Genomic DNA, 21,347 nt, shown 5'->3' with positions numbered 1-21,347 from the left:
CCACCTTGCTGGTACGAAGGCCAGACCCTCCAACTCAACTTCCTCTTCTTGCTCATTCCAGTACAACTCACCAGAAAATGCCCCACCCCCCATCAAATTTTTCCTCATTACCGAATCCTATTGTCAGCTGTAATTGCTTCTGTCCTAAGAACAAAAACAAAAGAAATGAAACCAAAAAAATCCATTTGACTCCACAATATCTTCTAGCTACCATCCCATCTCTTTCCCCCTTTAGAATAAAATTGCATTAAAAAGTTGTCCATATTCACGGTCTTTCTTTCCAGAGCCCCATTCTTTCCAGAGAGCTTTCTAGGTCTTATTCTTTCTAGAGACCATGCTCTAATCAGTCTTTCCCACCCACCTCTGCTGAAACAGCTCTTAGCAAGGCCACTAGTTATCTCTGTGGTGCTGACATCAATAACCAGTCACAAAAACAGCCTTGTTTGAACTATTAGCCAATATTAGTGGCATCAATCCACCCTCCATCCCTTAGTCTTACAGCACATGAAGCTCTCCTGGGTCTCCTGCCAGCTGGCTCCCCCCTACCCCCACCGCACCTTGGGATTCTTTGCTGGTCCCTTGTCATCTCCCTGACTTCCCAGTGTTGGGGGCCTTGGGCTCACCCTTGGCTTTACCCTTTATTAACACTCGCTCCCTAAATGACCTCATTGAGTCTTGAGATTTTACTTATTCTGAAGACTACCAAAATTTTATCTCCAGCTGGGACCTCTCCTCCAAACCCCAGACTTCTACATCCAGCTTCCTGCTCGGGTGTCTAACAGGCATTTCAAAGTTATTATGTCCCCTAAATATATTTCTGAGTTCCTCCCTTCACATCTGCTTCTGTTTAAGTCTTCCCCATTTTGCAAAATTGTATTTTCCAGTTGCTTGAGGAAAAAAAAAACAAAACAAAACAGAAAAAAAACCTTAGAAATCAGCAATATCCTGTCAGTTCTACCTTTGAAAAGTGTCTAGAACTCAACTCCTTCATTTCTCCCCTGCTGCTAACACCCTAGACCCAGCCTGTCTTCAGCTGACTGGATGATTTCAAAAAACTTTCTACCAGGTCTGATGGCTAAAACCCTTAGTCCCTTCAGACTGATCTTTGCACCACAACCAGAACCATCCTTTTGAAATGTCAGCCCACATCCTCTTCTCTGATCAAAACCGTCCAAATAGTTTCTCATCTCATTCAGAGTAAAAACCAAAGTCCTCATTTTAGTCTACACGGTCCCGCTCTCTGCTGGTTTCCGCCCTCTCCCCTCCTTCAGGGATTTCGCCCTGCTGGGCTCCAGGACTCCCACCTCGAGGCCTTGGGCCCTCCTGTCGCTCTGCCATCCCTTGCCCTTAGCGCCCTGCATACTCCTCCTGTCCCAGCTCCCTGCCGGACAGCTATAAACCGTAATGTCCGCCGCTCTCTCCTTTCCGTGGCCTGTGTTGTCTTCCTCCATAGCACAGAAAACCATCCAATGTCACATATGTACTGGTTTATTTGTTTATTGTTTGTCTCAGGAGCAGGGACTGTTTTGTTCACTACCCCGCCACCTGCAATAGCGCACAGTAGTTGTTCAGAAATACCTGTTCCGTTACAAATTAAAAACAACCAAAGCAAAAGAAACACAAATATCTATGTACGGCATTTTTCGTGTACCAGAGTCTGCCGTCAGAGCTTTGCAATGTATTTTCTCGTTCACCCTCCTAAGCCCACGGTCCTGTATTATACTTCTGTGTGTGCTGTGCGTGGGAAGGAGCCCAGGCACAGGGACCTGAAATAGCCCGAGGAGACTAAATGGTGGAACAGGGGTTTACAGCTGCCGTTGAATCCCATCAATCTGGATCATTCCATTACTTTGCACGCCTTCTCTCAGAGGATACTAAAATGAGAGTTATCCTTCCTTCGCAAGTGTGACAGATTCCGTCCATGCGAGGTTGGCTCTTGGTCTTGGACAAAAATAAAGCTTTGTTGAGTTGAGGAAGCGGTCGCAGAAAGTGGGCGTGAGATCCCCGCAGGCAGCGTGCTCAGGCAGACGAGAAGCGGCCGAGCACCGGCATTTCAGGGGCAGAGGAAAGAAGAGGAACTCGGGAGCGGCGGTGCTTCTGCTTTTCGCCGCGACCCCTCCCTTCGCGCGCCCGGCGCGCACTCCGGCGCCCTGAGTCCGCCCCGCCGCCCGGGGGCGCCCGCGGCCGCAGGGGGCGTTGCGGCGCCGCCCGACGTCGCGCCCTCGGCGGCTGCGCAGTGCGCACGTCAAAGCCGGGCTCGGGCCGGGAGCGGGGAGCGGCGCGGCCTGGGGGAGAGCGAGCCTCGGGGAGCCGGGCGAGGGCGAAGGCGAAGGTGGCGCTGGGCCCCGCAGCAGCAGCCGCGGCCGCAGCCCGAGCGATCGAGTGCAGCAGCGCGGCGGCCGCCGCGGGAGCCCCGGGGCCGACGTCTGCCCGCGCAGCCGCCGCCGCCGCCGCCGCCGCGGGCGCCCGTCGCCGGGAGCAGAAGCGGGCGGAAGACAACGGAGGGGCCGAGCGCCGGAGCCGCGCCGCGGGGACCGAGCGAGCAGCCCGAGGCGGCGGCGGCCGAGGACGGGGACGGCGACGACGCGGAGGCGGAGAGGGTGCCGCCCGGCCCGGCCCAGCCCCGTGAGTGACCCCCGGCCCTGCCCCGCTCGCGGCGCGGACGCCGGTCCGGCTTCCGCCTGCCCGGCCCGGCCCGGCCCGGCTCCGGGGCTGCCTCCATTTTCCCGGGGGGCCCCTCGCGGCGGCCACGGTCCGGGAGCCCCGGGCTCGGCCGCCGTCCGCCCGCCGTTCTGCCGCAGGGCCGGCGGCGTGGGGGCGTCTCCGGCCCTTGTCCGGGGCGCAGGGACGTGCGGGCCCGGCCAACTGTCACTCCCGGCGCGCTCGGGCCCCGGCCTCCGCGCTCCTGGCCCCTGGGAAACTTTGTTATCGGGAGGCTGGCAGCATCACTGTGATGCTCCCTCGGGGAACATGCCCAACTGATGCCGGGTGAGGAATTGTGCGGCGGGAGCGTCCCCAGGTTCGGTTGCACCAGCCTGGGCGCTGCCTGCGTGCACAGAGGGATTCAAAGGAAACCCCGGGCCCGCGGTCCCCTCCCCCGGGGAGCCTCCGCCCCGGTGTGGGAGATGAGACCAGGACGCAGATCACACGATACCAGGAAGGAGACGATAAGTCCTGTGAAAGAACTACAAGGTGCTAGCAAGGAACCCAGGGAAGACAGGACCGATCGATCACTTCCGTTTAGCAAAAATCTGGAAGGCTTCCTGGGCGAGGCGGTGCCTAGGGCGGACTTGAAGGCCGATTGGGATTTGGGAGAGGAGTGTTGCAGAAGAGACGGTTATGTGGAAGGGCAGCACAGCTAGCGCACAAAGGTAAAAAGGTATAGGCTGGAAATAGTGTCTAATTCAGTTTGTTGCCTAGGACCATGGTGGGAAGTTGGGGGTAGGCTGAAAGAGAGGTATTTGGGGGCCAGATCCTTGAATGCTGGAAAGGAGCTGTTTGAGGGAAACTTAGAGCTCATTTCTCAGAGACTCATGAGCCCGGAAATGTAAGCTAAAGGATGTAAAGGCTCTCTTGTGAAAGAGAGGAGGCCCAGTGAAGAGTCGACATTCTATGCCTTGAATGTAAGGCAGTTTAAGATCAATTTTGACAGCTTCTGGGATAGTCACATAAATCCACGTCTAGGATAAGCAAAGTACTTTTCCAGAAAGCTTCGTTAGATGTCAGGCTCTTAAGAGGTAATGGAAAGATGTGTTTAAAATAAGCTCATCTGCATATAAGGCGTTTTGTTGGTGCAGTTCACTAAAATGCATCAAAACTTCTTGCATTGTGTGTTAGGTGTCTACACTTTGGGATTACTGAGCTGGACTTAACTTCTTTGAGAAAAACAATCTATATTGATGATATTAAAATCAAATTGTTACTAATATTCTGGGCTAGAAAGCGGGACATAGAATTTTTTTTATAATGGTAAATTTTTCTTTAATTTTAGTTGTGAAAATCTTTATAGAAGTAAAAGTCTTTAGCTTCATTTTGTACATTTAAAAAATATTACTAGGAATAATTAGCAGCTGTATTTGAAGTCTAGAATATATGCTGTGTGGAAGCAGCTTAGAACCATTTGTTTGCTTATATGAAAAGTGAATGTTAACTTTTTTAGTTTAAAAAAAAGTTGTAAAATGCAAGTAGTACTGGAAATTTTTAAAAATTATCTTCTGTAATCTTACGACTTAAATTTAGTTACTGTTACCATTTCTGCATTTTTCCTTTTCAGTCCTTATGTTTATTTTTTCTTTGCATTAATGAAATAAACTGCATATACATAACTTTTAAGTTTTTTTGTCATTAAATATCTTTATGTAAAAATATTTTTACCCAAGTAAGGGAAGTCTTATTAAATGCAGTATTTTTTTTCTGATAAGGTTGCATTATTTATGTCAGATAAAACGCAGTAGTCATGCCTAATAACTGCTACTGTGGACGGAATTTTTCTAAAGTCTTCTTGTTTGAATTATATTAACTTCCATGTACAATCTAGATCCTATTGCTTGTTGAATAAAGAAAGGTTTTATTACTTGGGATGCATCTTGTCATTAGGTATTGAAGAAATCACACCTCTGCAGTATGGGTGGATGTACTTTTTAAAAAGGCATTCTAAAATGATTACCTTCATAGCTGATGTATCTCCCATACACTGTAATACACCTCCCATTGCTACTTACTACCCATCCACCCAAATATTCTTTATACTAGGGCCATCCACATAGGCTACTTTTGATCATGACATTACAAAGATTTAGGCTAGATGCATTTAGTTTTCTATTGCCATTTCTTTAGTAAATATAGAATTTGTCATGAAGTAATATGCTGCTATAACAAAAGAGACTTCTTGGGCTTTTTTTTTTAATCTTAAAGCACTTTAATTCATTAGCATTTCAGACTGCAGGTTCTTGTTTAAACCAGTTTTTCTCTTTGAGTTTTACATTCTGAAATGTATTAATGAGGTCTCTGTTTCTGCTTCTAATGGCATGTAAATTGAGATGCTGAGCTAGACTGTATAAATTTTCATAAAGTCAGTGTGAAAGAATAGCTAAGAAGGTCCAGTTTAAATATGGGGTTTGGTTTTATAATTTGGTTTCATTTGAATCTTAATTTGTATATTGCAGATGTGTTTACCACAAGGCATCCTTTATTACTTTCGAATATTTACTAAAGTTTTTTCTTTTGGTCAACTTTTGTAGGTTATAGATTTCTGTAATTACTGTCCTACTCCCCCAAGAGCCTTTTTTTCCAGGAGAGGTCAATCACTGATCATTCATATTTTCACCATCTTGCATAAAAATACAGACACAAATCCAGATTATCCCCCACCTGACCCCTACAGCATGCAAAAATAAAATCCAATATATGGAAGCATTTCATTTCAGATAGTGTCTTCTGCTTATCTTTCTGGTGGTGGTTCAATTTTAAAAATTTATTTTCTTTTTTTCTGTGTTTCCTTTATGTTAGGTATTTGATTTTATGAATGTTGTCTCGTGTTACGGAAATAGGAATATCATAGGTGAATTAGTATGAATAATGGCAAAATGTTGGTAAAACTTTGTGTGGTAAGTCTACGGCCATGCTACCCTGAACAAGCCTGATCCCATCTGATCTCAGAAGCTAAGCAGGGTTGGGCCTGGTTAGTACTTGGATGAGAGACCACCTAGGAAGACCAGGTGCTGTAGGTGTAAAAAATAAAAAAAAATAAGGGATTGTAAGCTGAGAAGGTCCTTGCAATCTGTGGGGTCAACCAAGGGTTGCCTTGCCTTTAAAAAAAATAATAAAATAATAAATAAATAAAACTGGTGAAATTGTGGGAAAGACTTATCAAGTCTCTGAACTTCTGGCTTAGTTTGCTTGTGACTTGTTTTGTTGTTTAATCGTTGAAGCATAAAGATCTTGTGCTTATGAATGCATATCAAGACAAATAGCCTAAAAATTGCATAACTATTTAGTTATCAGTCTATATTTTGGTTTTCATTGGAGAGAATGCATCGGAGCCCTCTTTAATTAAAGAAGGAATTGAGCTATGTGAGAGTTTTTCCCTGTGCGTCTCGCTACTTTAATAACCATCCAGCTGGACCCTAATCATTGCCTTCGCCAGTGGGAGTATGGGCACAGAGCAAAGAGAGGCAACGATTTCTACCACCAGCATTTGTAGAATAGACCAGTCTGGGAGTAAGCGCTAAAGTGTTGGTTCTGCTTCTGTGTCTCGGGCCTTCCAAGGATTGTGAGAAGAGTTATTGAAGGACTTGGTAGCAGGGGATAGACTGACAGTGATGAAATTACTGTTATCAGCTCGTTGCCATCCACATTTTATTTCGGGGTTGTGTGTGTGCGTGCGCGCGTGTATGCACATATGTGATCCCCTGATATCCCGTTTTTACCTCACTGAGCTTCCTGGCCCCACTGTACTTTTGCTTGAGATAGAAGGGGTGCAGTGCAGGCAGGATCGTGGTTTATTAGCAGCTGTGATGTTGAGCTGGCAGAGGAAGGAAGAATGGCATGCAAAGAATTGCGAGAGGTCAGTCAGGTGTAAAGTGGCCCTAGGGGAAGGAGGGCAGAGCCTACCCTGCCCGTTTATGTTCACAGAGTCCAGCACATACCTATTTGCATAATTCTTAATATATTGTGTCTAACTTGAGGTCTTTATACTCAGAATACAGTGTTTAATTTGTTGGTTTATTCGCTTTTTTAATATGTACATAACACATTTTCATATGCATAGTTAGACAAGAAAATCTTGTTAACCAATGTTTAGTTGCCGTCTGGTTTAGTATGATAATTATTCCTGGGAAGCATTATCCAGCAGATGAATTGTCAATGACAAAGGTAGTATAACAGTTAAAACATCACACACAACACTTTAATTAGTTTGATAAAATATTTGTCAGAGAAACAAAGTATACATTTTGTAGCTCGATCTTAATTAAGTTGCCATTTTGTAACCGATGAACTGTAGTTGCTCTTTTATAGGCTGCTGTTAACATGTTAGTCACTGTTCTTTCTGAGATTATTTATCCACTGATTTAGGCACAAGGAAGGCATAGCATGAACTAGCTTCTGTTTACATGTCTCTGGGGTTAATAGAATTCTGAGAGTCAGTGGTTAAAAGAACAGGTGTGGCCAGATCCCCTGGATTGTTGAACAACCCTCACCCTCCCTGTGGGCTCTATAACTTCAGGCAAGTTCTTCTGCTTCTCTCTAGCTTAGGTTCCTTGGGTAGGAGGAGTGATATAGACCATATCTGCAAAGATTGTAGGGGATTTAAGTGAGTTACTAAGCCTGAAGTGCTTAGAACAGGCGTGGCGTACAGCAAGTGCTGGACTGATGCTGGACTATTTCTGTAATGATGCTGATGCTGGACTATTTCAGGTGCGAGAAACGTGAGAACTTTCGAAACTCTCCAGTCAGAATGGTTCTTTCTGCAGATAGGAGCCCTGAGGCCTCCCATAACTAGAGCAGTGTGTGGCTTTGAGCTATGAGTGGTGGAGCTTGCTGCAAAGTGGAGTCACTTGCTGATGGTTTGCAGCTGATTAGCTACAGGACTGACCTAGAGCCTGGTTCTCTTCCTTCTTTATGCAGTTTGCTGAAAGAAATTGTTTTATACTTGATGCATCAATGTCTTCTTAGAACCTTTTCACTTATATTTACAAAGATTGTATTCACACGTTAAATACTCTTTGGCACATAACCTTTTTTTTTTATGGTATTGAACACTAACGTCTGTCATTGTGATGTAGCTGGCAAGTGTTTTGGGGGTGGTTGTATGAAGTTAAAAGTTGAAATAGACAAAGAATCAAGGGAGATGGATAAAAATAGGTTGGGGGAGAAAGTTACCATTTAAGTACCATGAAATGTTGGGCAAACCTCTGAGGTAGGTGGTATTGCCCCCAGCATCATTACAGGGTGGCACAGGCATTGCCGTTGAGCTAGGGCTTGAACTCAGATCTGCCTCACTTCAAAACGTGTGTTCCCTGGAATAGGAGTTTTTTTCCTCCACGTGGTGTCGGTTTCTTGACGATCCTTTTTGATTTAGTCCTTTAGAATGAAGGTTTGTAAATATAGCCTAATGAGAATTACAGTAGACTTCCAGACAGTAACTACGTGTCATAATACAAAATAAGATGATTTATTCTAAATGCTCTAGCTGTGTAGTCGTATTTCGTTGGTGGTTTATAGTTCCATTTAGGCCGGTAGGTAGTCTTTGTTTTCCATGTTAGTCTTGCAGAGAAGATGGGAGGACTGGTGTGACAGAGAGAGATGCAGAAAGAAGCCTGGGAACTGGAAGATCTGGCCTGGGTCCTGACTCCATGACGAATCATGTTGCTCTGGGGAAGTCACTGCACCTCTCTAGGCATCTGTCATCCCACTATTACACTAAGGGGTCCAGCCTGAAACCTGTTAACTCTTTGGCTCTTATTTTCAGTGATCTCGTGTGTAGGCTTTCTGACTTGCCTTTTTTTCCTATACTAGGTACTGCTCCTTTTTTTTTTTTTTTTTTTTTTTGCCTGTGGTCTTCAAATCAGTTTCTTTTATGAAACCTTTATGGCATGTAACCATTCTTTTAACATTTTTTTCTCCTAGTTTGTCAGGTGCCTGGTGTTGGTTATCATAGTAGGGTAGTTTTGTGCTTCACATGATAGAACATCAAAACGTGTAGCTTCAATTTTTTTACTTTTGTACTTAGAAATAAATGATTAACAGCTAAATGTTATGTGGCTGTAAAGTACAAGCTTAGTAAGTCAAGTTAATGGTTAACAAAACCCTGGAGCCCCACATCAAGCTTTATTGTCAACTTTTAAGCGCTCTATGCAGTGAAGTTTTTTGTTTTGGAGGAGAAAAAAAACATTAACCAAAGGCAATAGGAGTGAAAAAGAAAGGACCAGAAATGTAGAATCAAATTTGCGGATGTGAAGAGCATGCGAAGAGCATGCGTGAGATAGTATTCTTTAGCTGTAATTGGTACTAAGCCTCTACCAACATAAAGGTCGCAAGCTGCCCTTGATCAGAATTGCTTCCAGCTCAAGGTTCTGTGACGGCTAATAGATGATGGTAATATTCACCACCCCTGAGCATTCATAACTCCTCAAACATCTATTATGAATTAATTTGTTCCACAAGCAGTTTTTATTGCCCATTATGCTGGGACCTGTTCTGAATGCCAGTCTCAGAGGGTTCCTAGTTTAGGTAAACAACTGTTCCCCTCTTGGATGCCACATTATCAGCCAGTCCATTTACTTCTGGATTCTCCGTGGGGAGACAGAAACTCTGTTCACTAACGTGATCGTTGAAGATCTTTGGCTCTCTCCTTACCATATGGTTTTATTCTCTGTTCACTCCTTGTTCATGTGTGAGTTATAAGTTCTTCCTCTGTATCTAAGTGTTATCTCAATAGATTTCCTATGTATATAAGTTTCGTACAACAGATTGTAATTTATTTGAATTGCAGATATCTTTTTACCTTTTTAAATGTCTTTTCTCTCTTTGCTTTCCCCACCTTGTGTTTTCAGAGTATAATACATTATTTCTGTCCATATTTTTTAACTGATGATGCAGCTATATAATATTCTGATAAAACTGCTCAGCAGAGATGAAATACTTAACCAAATTACAATTTTCTGTGAATTTTAATTTATTGCTGCTACGTCTGCACTTGAATGAAGCTCACATACTACAATAGCTGAAGCTTATTAGAACCTTATTCTGGTTAAGTTTGCATAGAGCAGTGTCCCCCAAATTTGTGTGTGCAGAACACTGGTCTATGAGAGATTAGTTGTTGTTGGTAGAGAGAGGTTCCAGAAGGAAATTTGTGTTTGGAAAACACTGGATTAAAAATATTCAGATTTGAATTGTCGATGGTGGTTGTGTTACTGTTTTTCTGCAGAGCTCATCAGAGTTTTTAATCATGCGCATTCTGACCGTCCAGGAAGGAAACATAATGTGTACTATTTCTCAATTTGCCAAATTTATTTGGTCACAAGACCTGTTCTATTGGAACATAATTGGGAAACCCCCTTATTTACATACTTATTAGTATAGAATTCAAAACATTTACTTTTTGATTGAGGTTTGGAATCCAGCTAAAGTTGGAATAATTATTTTCAGTTTTGTTAAGCAAAAGAATGAACACTTTAGATGAGTGGCTTTTCAATTTTTTTTTTTTAACTTCTACCCACAGTGAGAAATCACGTTTTTGGTCAGTGACTTAGTATATACATTAACATACTGTCGAAGCCGAAAAAGAAATTTCATGAAACAATACTTAGGCCCTGCTATAGTGAGAGGGAAAACTGAAGCCCAGCATGGAGATAAGAGCAGGGCCTCTGACCTTAGAATCCCTGGATTTAGTTTTTGATGGTGTTTTCTTGAGTGGGTGTTATAAACACTCATTTTGCCTCAGCTTTCTCAACTGTAATCTAGCAGGAGTAGAACCCACACAAAGCAGTTGTGAGCATTCAGTAAGAAATGCTCTGTACAATATGTCTGATATACTATTAAGTGCCAAATACATTTTAGCTTCTATGATAACTGGAGTTTTAAAACTCATTCTGCTACAGTATACACACACTTTCAAAATATTTGAAAACTTTGAAAGATTGAAGCAGCCTTCAAGTGAACTGGAACTCTGATCTGTAGCTGGGTGTATCATTTGTTATATCAACCCTATGGAATAGTAGATTTGAAAATACCCACCGAAAGTTGATCCAAAGTCATAAAACTAGAAAAGAGCCAGAGATTGGAAACCCTGGTCCCAGAGTATACACTTATAACTCACCACTCTCTGTTGCTTCCACCACTAGATACTAGAATATATAGAATCTTTCTGGATCATAGGAAGTTTCTGTTACGGAAGCAGAGGAGGTCAAGTCTTCTGGCCAGGATGTGTGATATCCTAGAACACAGAATTTTCACATCACGGAGTTACTGTCTTTGAGGAGCTGTAAAGAGAGGGGGGGACCACAGGAAGATTAGAGAAGCTGAAGTACTCTTTTCCAAAAAAAAGGAAACGCTGGGATCCACAAGTCAGAGACAAGTTGGTATTGATTACTGGACAGATTCCAGAAGTTAGGAGTCCTTAGTGAAGTGTTGACTTCTGGAAGCTGGATGGATGCATTTATTAACCGTTTCTTTTCCTAGTAGGATTCTGTGAGGTGTCTTGGATAAGGATGTAAGTAGGGTATGGACATCTGGAAGGATTCGTAGTTTCATTCATATTTGAGGTTATCTGAAATACGCTAAATTGTATAATTTAAGTTGGAATATTTTCTAGGACCTAAACATCATTTTGATGTTTTTACAAGATAATTTTACTTACGTTCATTGTATTAGAATATAGCTATAATAGGCTTTTCCTAGGGTGAATATGGCAGATTAGTCTCTGGCACAGTGGCCCACATCCCTATGCCTCGCCCGCTTAAGGAGGACAGAGGAAATGAGAATGGGTAACGTCATCCTGGATGTGCACACGGCATAGTAAATACTTCCTAGTTCTTTGTTGTTAAAAATCAATCATCCCTGTTCTTTAAGATTGGTTGTAACTCATTCGTTGACTCCAGAGCTAGGCTGGCTCCAGTTCCGGAAGGCCACGTGGTGAGTGATGGGAAGCCGAGTTGATGGCAAGAGGGCTAGACAATAGGCGAGTGCAGGCAGTCCTTCCTCACGGAAGCCACAACCTTACCGGACGGGTGAGGGCGGAGAATGTTAGCTTATTTATCTTACGAAAGTGCTCCCCTTTTAAAATGAAATGTAGTGAAAGGGAGACAGGAATGAATGTGCTTAGCACAGCTATTATATGGAAACGCCCCATAGCTGTTAGGAAATGGCAAAACCATCTTTTACAGAGGTTTTTGTTGTTGAGAGGAGGAAGGAATAAGAAGTAGGGGGGAGACCCAGGACATCAGAGGACATCCGGAAGGAAGTGACCAGAGGAGACACTGGGTGTAAATTTGTATGTCATGGGCAGCTTTGAAAAATCTAATGACGAAAGCCCTTTTTAAAATTATCTTAAGTAGAGCACTTGACTAGGTTGTCATGGAATATATTAAATATATATTAAAGGCCACGGCTTTTATAAAAGAGGGAGGGGCGCTCCAGACCTAGATTATAAAGAAATTAGTTCTTAAAATTTTGAAAAAAATGTTATCAGTGAACTATCTCATTTATTCTAGATCCTAGAAAAATACCAAAAGACTCTCAATTCATGTTTTAAAACTACCATAAACTTATAGAAATCTAATAAAATATAAGAAAGGCAATCTGGTAAGACATTACAAAGAAAGAAAACTATGTTCCAGTTTCACTTATGGAAATAACCATGAAAATCCTAAGTAAAATACCAGCAAGTTTAATCAAAGAGGAAGTTTTCTCAATTAAAGAGGACAAACAACAGGCAACACCTAGTAGTTGCTGAGTGCCAGGCATTGTTCTAATTCGGTATCTCAGTCGGTCCTCACAGTAGTCCTAAGAAAGAGGCGGTTCTTCTTGCTCTCATTTTATTAATGGATGAAGAAGTTTAGGCCAAGAAGTTAAGTAAAAGGCCCAAGGTTAAATAGCGGTGAATTACGGAGCCTGGGTCCGGGTCCTTACGGTGTGGCGTCAGCGCACGTTGAATCTTCATGCTGTGTCGTCTCCCTGTGCGCCAAGACAACTGTTCATTCAGCAGTTCTTCCTGATCGGGAATAGCCTCCTTCACCAACAGCAAGAAAACTGGTGGATTCCCTTGAAATCAGAAAATGAAACAGGCATGCCCCATAACACTTCCGATGTTTGATATTATCCTGGCCAGTACACGAATACATGAAATAAAAGATATAACTTAGGAAAAAAAAGGGTGGAAAATACCAATATCTATCTCATTGTAGTTTTGATTCGCATTTCCCTAATACGTTGGACATCTTGTCATGTGCTTAATGGCTATTCGTGTGTCTTTTTGGAAGAAGAAAGGATTAAGGATTATTTAGCCAAAGATGTTTAAACAGTTGTTTATTCATTGGGAAAATCAATTTCTATAAACAGCTAGCTACCCTTTATGAAAATAAATCTGGTGCAAGAATGAGTTTGAAAACATAAATTAGAAAGAACATTTATGTGACTGTTTATCAGACCTTTGAACGAAGAAGCAAGTTTATTTCCAATGCTGTTAGGTGATCGAAAGAAAAAAAAACTGAGATAAATGTATGAAAAAATTTTACTTGATAGGCAAAGGGTTAATATTTACCTCAGAGTAATAACAGCTCACACAAACTGATAACTGCCTTTTATTAGTAAGCTCTTATATGTTAAATGACACCCTGGGCACTTTGCTCATGTTAAAATTTTAATAATATTCCTATCATTTTATAAAGAATTGAGACTCAGAAGGTAAAGCTTTTGCCCACGAGTCCGGTGCGCACCTCTAGAAAAGGGCCAAACTGGGGCTCAGACTTGGTCTGATGAGAGATGACGCCCTTGACCTGTAAAACATGCTGTTTCTCAAACAAATTGAAGGCGAAACCATGGGTAAGCAAAGTCAGATAGTGGCTGAGTAAAAGAAATGCAAATAAACAATGGGGGGAGCCTGTTAAATAGATTTTAAAAAAGTGCTAATAAGTCAATGGCCATGCCACCCTGAGCGCGGTCTGATCAGGAAGCTAAGCAGGGTCAGGCCTGGTTAGTACTTGGATGGGAGACCACCTAGGAAGACCAGGTGCTGTAGGCGTAAAAAATAAAAAAATAAAAAATAAAGGGATTGTAAGCTGACAAGGTCCTTGCAATCTGTGAGGTCAACCAAGGGTTGCCTCCCCTAAAAAATTAATTAATTAAAAAGTGCCAATGCATATGCTGGTAGGGATGCATTGAGACGCGAGATAAGGCAATTTCGTATACTGCCCATTGGGTCTTTCTGGGAAATTGTTTGGTCCAATCTGTATTCAGAGTCTTAAGATGTTCATTTCATGTAAGTCAGGGAAAAATAAAATAACCTTTATTTTTGTCCTTCCTGTGAGTGATCTCGTCTTTTTAAAAAAAAAACTCTGTTTTATTGATAATGGTAATGGCTCCACAACTCAATATACTAAAAACTATTGAATCATATGCTTTAAATTGATAAGTTGTATGGCATGTGAATTTTATGTCAATAAAGCTGTTATTTTAAAACATCTACTGTATTAGCTATCGGGCGGAAGAAGAAAATAGTCTGCTTCTTGAGTCACTGAATTGTTGAAAGGCGTTTGAGCAAGTTAGGTTCTTCAGTTGGTGCTGCACTGCATTGATGCCCATCGCCCTACCTGAAGCAACACCGTAAACCTAAGAGAGGCAGAGTTAGTGCCGAGAAAGTCCTAGTGGTGGAAGGAGAGAGAGCTGGCCGCCCAGCGAAGTCATCTCATTGCTGGGAGCTCAGAGTTTTATAGTTTCAGGTTTCTCCGAGTCAGTCTTAAGATCATATGCTGGGCTATCAGCCACCGAAGCCTCGCCTTCATTCGCAATGATGTGTACACACAAACTCACTCTCTCACCGTTGGTTTTCCTTTAGTATCCCACCTTGTGAAGAGTATATGAAGATTGCCCTTGCTCTGCAGGGGCATCCATGAAATGCATTTTTTATAATTTTCAAATACAGGGGTGCACAAGACAGGGTTCAGCATCGGGGCTGGGGAGCTCACGTCGAGATACTGGGCTGCTGGGAACTTAGTTCAGTGAGGGCGGGGTGAGTGAATCATGATGATATATAAGCACGTGTCTGTAGGGGAACTGGCAACTCAGTGGCCCACTGGCCTTTAGCAAGAAGAGTTGGTGGGAGGTTGAAGAGGTACATTTTTTCCCTGACGTGGACATATTCCTCCATACACCTTGTGAATTGTAGACATTTACTGATTGAAATACCAGATGTTGTCAGGAAGACCTATTTCATTGTCACTAATATTTACATGTAGGTGACTGTGCTCTGGGCCCTGCTCTAAGTGGAGGGTGTGTTGCCCTTGCTCCATCAGGGAAATGAAATCATTTACCTGCACAGAACAGCTGGCCGGTCACGGGAGAGGCAAGAAAACCACGGTTTAGTAGGGGTGTCCAGATGTCCCGGTCTTTCGGGGAAAGGTCAGGTCTATGCCTGTTGTCCCCACGTAACTATTCATTGTGCCCTCCTTCGTTCCCCAAATTGCACAGCTTTGGATGGTAAATTATGTCATCTGACATTTACCAATTGTGAATCTAGCTAACTTTGATCCCTTCTCATTTTTTTGATGCTTAAGAATGCAAGGCTGTCTGTGGGATCCTTGGTGTCTTCCACTAAATGGCTTGATTTTGAGGCACTAATTCTGGAGCCATAGCAGCCAGCTGGTCGTCCTTGGAACCAGAATGGTTTTCAATGCCTTGACTTTTCTCTGAAAGAGAACTGTGATCTAACTCTAGAAAGTTCTGCTTTGTCTCAAGTTAGACAAGGAGAGATTCCAAATGTAATCAAACACCTCTTTTCACCTGTATTCACTCTTCACTCATGTATAGCGTCTCGGGAGCTATTAAAGAGAAATTAGGAAGTTCTAATTTTTAAATGGTTGTTATTAGATGCCATCTCATTACAGAAGAGGCCGGGCCATTGTTATCCACGGATAGAAATTATCCAGCTCTGAAGAAAGATGACGGAAGTGCCTTATTTCGTTGTACACCATACATGTCGATTGCCCTGATCTGTTTTCCCCGTTTGACGTAATTTAGTAGTTCTGTTCTCCAGACAGGATGTCTCGTACACGTGTTGCCAATTTCCACCTGAGCAAGAAAACTGAGACTGTATCTTGCAGTATTTAACAAATTTATCATGGCAATAAAGTTAAAAGCCATACTCCCATGCTAAAATTAGCATGTTCCTTTCCTTTTAAGGAACTGAAAAAATTAGGGGTATGTTTCCTTCTCTTTTCTTTCCCTTCTGTCCCATCCTCCCCCTTACCCCAAAGAATTAGATAAGGAGCAAAGGAAAAATAGGCAAAGACGAATAAAATGATTCCTGGAGCAGGATTAGTGTACAGATAATTGCATGTCAGCTGGCTAGGTGGGGACCACACATTTCGCTTTAAGTTTGAGTAGCCAGAACAAAGAAGAAAAACAAGGTCAATTCCAAGACTGTGTTCATGAGATAAAACACAAACCAGCCATTCAGGAGAAGCATAATTTTTCCAGGAATTAAGAACCCGTGGATGCTTTGTAATGCAGCCTCTGCGTCCTTAGTGCACTTGTCTCGGTTCTCTACAGGGTCCGTAAAAAGTGAACAGCTCAAGTTTAAGGTCTCTTATTACAAGACATAAGGAATAGGACCAGGCCGAAGTGCAATTTAAAGTCTTACTTTCGGATGCTCTGAACTCTGGAAGTGGTTTAATCAGTTAGCTGAGCCGATGGGAAGCACTGATATCTGCCTTTGACAACTGAAGAGCTTAACCAGGACTTGATTTTAAATCCACTTGTATGAGTTGACTTGGAGGCCAACCTAGTGTTTTCCTCAGAAAATCATTTTGTGTCCCATGTGCAGACATATTAATGGACAATGTTATGCCGTAAAGTAGTAGTTTTTAAAAAATTGTTAAATTTCTGACACAGAAGTCCAAATACAAAAAACAATTGGAGCAAGGCGTTTAAGATGGAGAGGTGATGGACCTTCACCTGCTATAAACCTTAGAGCAGGGTTTGAAAGCCACTGTTCAGTTCATGGCTAATGTCCTGCTAGTCTGGAAAAATGTCAAAGCCCAGATCTCCAATCTCCTACTTTTAAGGAACAAACGCAACCTGTGCACCCCACTATCCCCCAGAACATCTATAGAAGACATAATTTTAATTAACATTAACTTCCTTTTTGAAATAAACCTTCGAACTACTGAAGTTTTTGACAAGTTGGAAATATGGTCAGCAATATTTGAGAGATCAAATTAAAGACCCAGAAGGTAGATTTTTGAGGCCGGCACATAAATGGTAATCTCTCTTTGTATGCTTTTTTTGCAGATTACAGAACACTTTCACAAATATTTTGTTTAGCCATCACATTCACTTGAGTTAGTAGCAAGCAATCTTCTGACATGGTAAAGGAAAAATCAAATCCAATATTTAAAACTTTTATAGAAGGAAATACGTTTTTACTGTAAGTAAATGCATCCATTGCAGCTCTTCTGAATGTTTTGGGGCCTCTTTTTATACTCCCTTGGATGTAAGATGTGTTCGTTGTGCATTTTAGATAAAGCTTTCAGATTAAAAAGCAAGTTTTCCCGTGTGACTGTATTGTGATGTCAACACTCACCTGGAGAGCTCCACTCCATAAAGTGTGGAATGTTCTCTCCGCAGTAAAGGAAGGCATGTGGTTATTCTGTAAACAGCACTTGGGTTTATAGTGAGTTTTTCACCTGCCTTCCTTTCCAGCCCAATATTTTATCATCCACCAGAGTTTGGGGAAGTTACAAAATAATTTTTGTTTCCTAATGATGGTTCAGATTGTTGCATAAAAATCTGTGGCCAATTGTAATGCATTTTCTGACTCTTATCCAAATTTATCCTGTTTACAACATGCAGTTCAAGAAGCGTCTCCTCCACTGAAGCCTGAGACCTTCAGCGCTCACTGCCCTGTCTTCCCTCGGGATTCGCTACCCAGGTCTCTTAGTGGGCTTTGTGATAAGGGCCTGGTGGCATGTGTTAGTCTTCTATAGATATCAGTCTTGCCGTGTGTGCGCCTCATCTCCCAGCTGTGTTCTGAGTCCTGGAACAACTCCTAGTGAATGGGTATCACAAGATGACACACGTAAGTTTATGTGTATGATTCACACACACGTAAGTTTTGGCTGCAGGATTAGGAATTCCCCACCCCCCCCCACCCCAAAGCGCAGTCAAGAACTTTTGTATTTTGATCATGCCAGTCAATTGACAAATGAACTTGAATTTCTTCCTCTGAAATGAAATGTTTTTCAGCCTCATTATTTCAGCTGGAATTTTTCTCTTAACCCATGGTCAAGCCTCCATGTGCCAGTGAGTGTGTTCCATGGAGGGGTGGAAAAGAACCGGCCAGGAGAAATCATCCGTGGGTGAAACGTTCCACGTGACCCTCTAAAGGGCCATGTCATTGTGTATTCTGCGGCTCTTAAATACTTCAGCTGGAAAAAGTCTATTTACACTAAACAGCACCACAAGGTGGCCTTTGAGCAGCTTTGAAAGAAAACAAGCCTTCAGATCTCCAACTATGGTGCTTTCGCTCAGGCTGGTCCTGTGGCATGTTGGTGCTTTTATGGGCATTTGGCCAGAACAGAAATAGCAGTGCTTGGACCTTGAAGGAGAGGGATTGTCCAGGTTTACATCTGGTCCTCTAGAAATAAGTTTTAAGGTTGTAAATTTAAGAAAGAAAATCGTTTTTCAGAATACTATATAGTTCTTCATCGCAGTGACTAAAAGGAAAAGATAAAAATCATTTCACTTCTCTCAGGTGTAACTTTTCTTTTTCAATCTATCTTATTTGACACACAAAAGAATTTTCCAGAAGGCTCTTGTTCATATTTAAACTTTGTTTCAAATTTTTCATTTGTTTACACATCACATATGAACTATGAATTCTTTTAAGGAGTTATTTTATTTTTTTAAGACCAAGATTGGCTGTTTGCTTTTCTTATTTACCAAAATGTGGGTGAGGCCATGATGTTTACCCATGATCATATGGACTCTGTTGTTTACACAACCTTGTGGCCAAGTGAGGAGTAAATATAACCAGAAGAAAACTGGATTTATGATTTCATCCTTGAAGATTGTTTCACATTTTAAAATGTGGAATTGATTAACTTTTTATTTTGTTAAAATACAGTGCTAATTTGTAAAGAAATAACTGAAGTTCACATTTTCTGAAACTGATAATGTAACTCTTACTTCCTTAGAATATCTGTGAATGAACCAGTGTAGATAAAACTAAAGATGGCACATCCGTACTGATAAAAGACCTTTGAAATACTCATGGAAACAATTAGTCATGTTTTACGGATGTTTCTAACTAATGCTTTGTAATATGTAACTGTAATTTCAAGTCTTAAACCCAGCGAAATCTTTTCACTTTCTGATAATTTGAGAAGTCCAGCATTGCAATTAAGATAGCCTTTATTAATAAAAGAGCTACTCAAATTGATTTTTTAAAACCTGTTTCACAAACTACAGGTTCCATCCTGTCAATTCGTAGTAAAATCGATTTAGCGGGCTATGAATAGCATTTTGAAAGCAGGGGAAGGGAGCAGGGGACCAGGATAGAATGACAAAATAGAGAGTGTCGGTGTAGTTTTACCTAGTAAGGATACGTGCTGTTCGGTGATACTGTATGTGTGTGAGAGAGACATACTTATTTTTTATGTATGAATATATGTGTCCTGAGGTCAGAAACCAGTGAGTCATCACTGCTGGTGGCAGTGCAGCTAGGTGGCTAGGTGGCTTTGTCGTTGTTTAAATGACTGCACACACAATGCAGATGGATGGCAGGCTTTAACTGGAAAGCTTAGTATTTGTGCTTTTAGCAAGGAGTAAGGGAGACCTGTATGACTTGTTGATCAGATTGGAGTTGACAGGAATCTGGGAGAGCAGCAGTCCCCAGACTTTTTGGTACCGGGGACCGGCGCTCCTATGAGAATCTTAATGCCTGATGATCTGAGGTGGAGCTGAGGCGGTGATGCTGGCGCTGGGGAGCAGCTGCAAACACAGATGGAGCTTCGCTTGCTCACCCGTTACTCGCCTGCTCTGCGGCCCGGTTCCTAACAGGCTGTGGACCAGTACCAGTCCACAGCCTGGGATTGGGGAACTCTGTGGTAGGGAAAGCAAATAAAACACTGGATAACAGAATCAAGATCTAAGAAAAAAATTTAAAGGTCATACTGTATACTGAATCTAAACCAGAAGCAATGTAATAGAAATAATTGTTCAGTCCCACAGGTATGTCTCAAAATGCAATAGTAAATAGTGGGTAAAGGTGTGGCTCACTGCAAGATATGTGGAGTAGACTTAGATCAAGTAAATTGCTCAATAGAAAGTGGCCATGTAACGTGACTGTCTAAACTATTAATGGAGTTTAAGCCTACGTTTATGAAATACAGATGGGTGGTCTTGGCTGGCCAGATGACATATGGAGTGTAAAGTCCAGTTCAAAACACCACACTCTTAAAGAGGGATGCGACAAGCTGGGGTGCCTGGAGAGTAACTGATAGGGTCCTCTGACTGAGTCGGCTCCCCAAAGGTTCATCTTTTTTAACTGTACCAAGACCACAACTGGATACATTTTATAGGAATTTGGTTGCCAGCTGTGCTACATGTAGTACAGATTGGATGTGACGGTGTGGCTCTCGCCGTGAGAGCTCATGGGCTAGTGTGGCGATGGCAATTTATGTATTAACATGTCTGGTTAGACTGTTCTAAATGCTTTGAGTTTTTTCTACATCTTAGCTGTCACTTTCCATTTGCTCCAGTCCTGGATGCCTCGGGCTTAGGACATGAGGACACAGGTCTGCTGCCTGACATTCCTACCCGATGCCCATGGAGATCGCTGCCCAGGACTGATGGTATATTCTGGCAACTTCTAGTCCTAGTATTTACTGCTGGCTTAACAATGGGACTCTGTCACATCACCAGTTGGAATCCATGTCTAAAAGACATATGTATAGATTCAGTTTAAAAAACATTCTCAAATCATTGACCTATAAATTTTAAAAGATATCACATTTAAATACATTTATTTAACATTGTACTTATTTAACATGTATTTAAGTATAGTTACCACATATGATGACTCCATCTGCCCCCCCAATAACTTAATTATTTGGTGATTAACTGGAGAAAGCTCATGGATTCATGTTATAGTGGATTTCTTGATTAACTGTCCCATAACAAAGCAGTGCTAGTGTGAGAGTTGCCACACTTTGTCAACTGGATAATATAGTGAGGTTTTAAAAGTTAGATTCTATTAGAACTTATTTCAGAAAAGGATACCATTATTTAATTGTAAATAATGTCTGATATCAATAAATATGAAACCTTGCATTCATATTCAACATGCAGCTATAAGCCTGATAGGAAATCGGGAATTTGTGAAGAAAAAAATTATAGTTAAATCTATAAGAAAATGAAAATGTTATACATTAAGAAACATAGTCGAAATGCAAATGGCAAACTAGAACATATTTGAAAAAAAAAGAAACAGCCAAAGGGATGATATTCATAATTATATAATATCCTACATACAAATCAGTAAGAAAAAGATTCTGGACTTAGTAGGCTGATGAGCAGGAGAGAGGTACAGATAATTTTACTAAGGAAATACAAGTGCATAATAGATGTGA

General features: G+C 41.8%; 1 protein-coding gene and 1 non-coding gene across 3 annotated transcripts in view; both read left to right on the top strand.

Moving 5' to 3' along the window:
- The first annotated feature begins 2,274 nt into the window (after positions 1-2,274).
- The window catches only part of CAB39 (calcium binding protein 39), a 73,608-nt gene continuing 54,535 nt past the window's right edge, over positions 2,275-21,347 (top strand). The window contains exon 1 of one of the 2 annotated variants that reach the window (XM_016134683.2): positions 2,275-2,625. The gene's annotated coding sequence lies outside the window, so the exon portion shown is untranslated. Of the gene's footprint in view, positions 2,626-2,825; positions 3,372-21,347 lie in introns of those variants that run through there. The other variant, XM_036235994.1, reaches the window with a different exon arrangement.
- LOC118614732 lies at positions 5,611-5,729 on the top strand. Its single transcript, XR_004956140.1, has one exon. It is a non-coding gene; the product is annotated as a 5S ribosomal RNA (ribosomal RNA).

The sequence above is a fragment of the Rousettus aegyptiacus genome, unplaced genomic scaffold, assembly GCF_014176215.1.
Source record: "Rousettus aegyptiacus isolate mRouAeg1 unplaced genomic scaffold, mRouAeg1.p scaffold_m13_p_2, whole genome shotgun sequence".
Lineage (NCBI taxonomy): Eukaryota > Metazoa > Chordata > Mammalia > Chiroptera > Pteropodidae > Rousettus > Rousettus aegyptiacus.
Note: the sequence above shows the minus strand (reverse complement) of the source record. Positions and strands in the feature narration are given on the sequence as shown.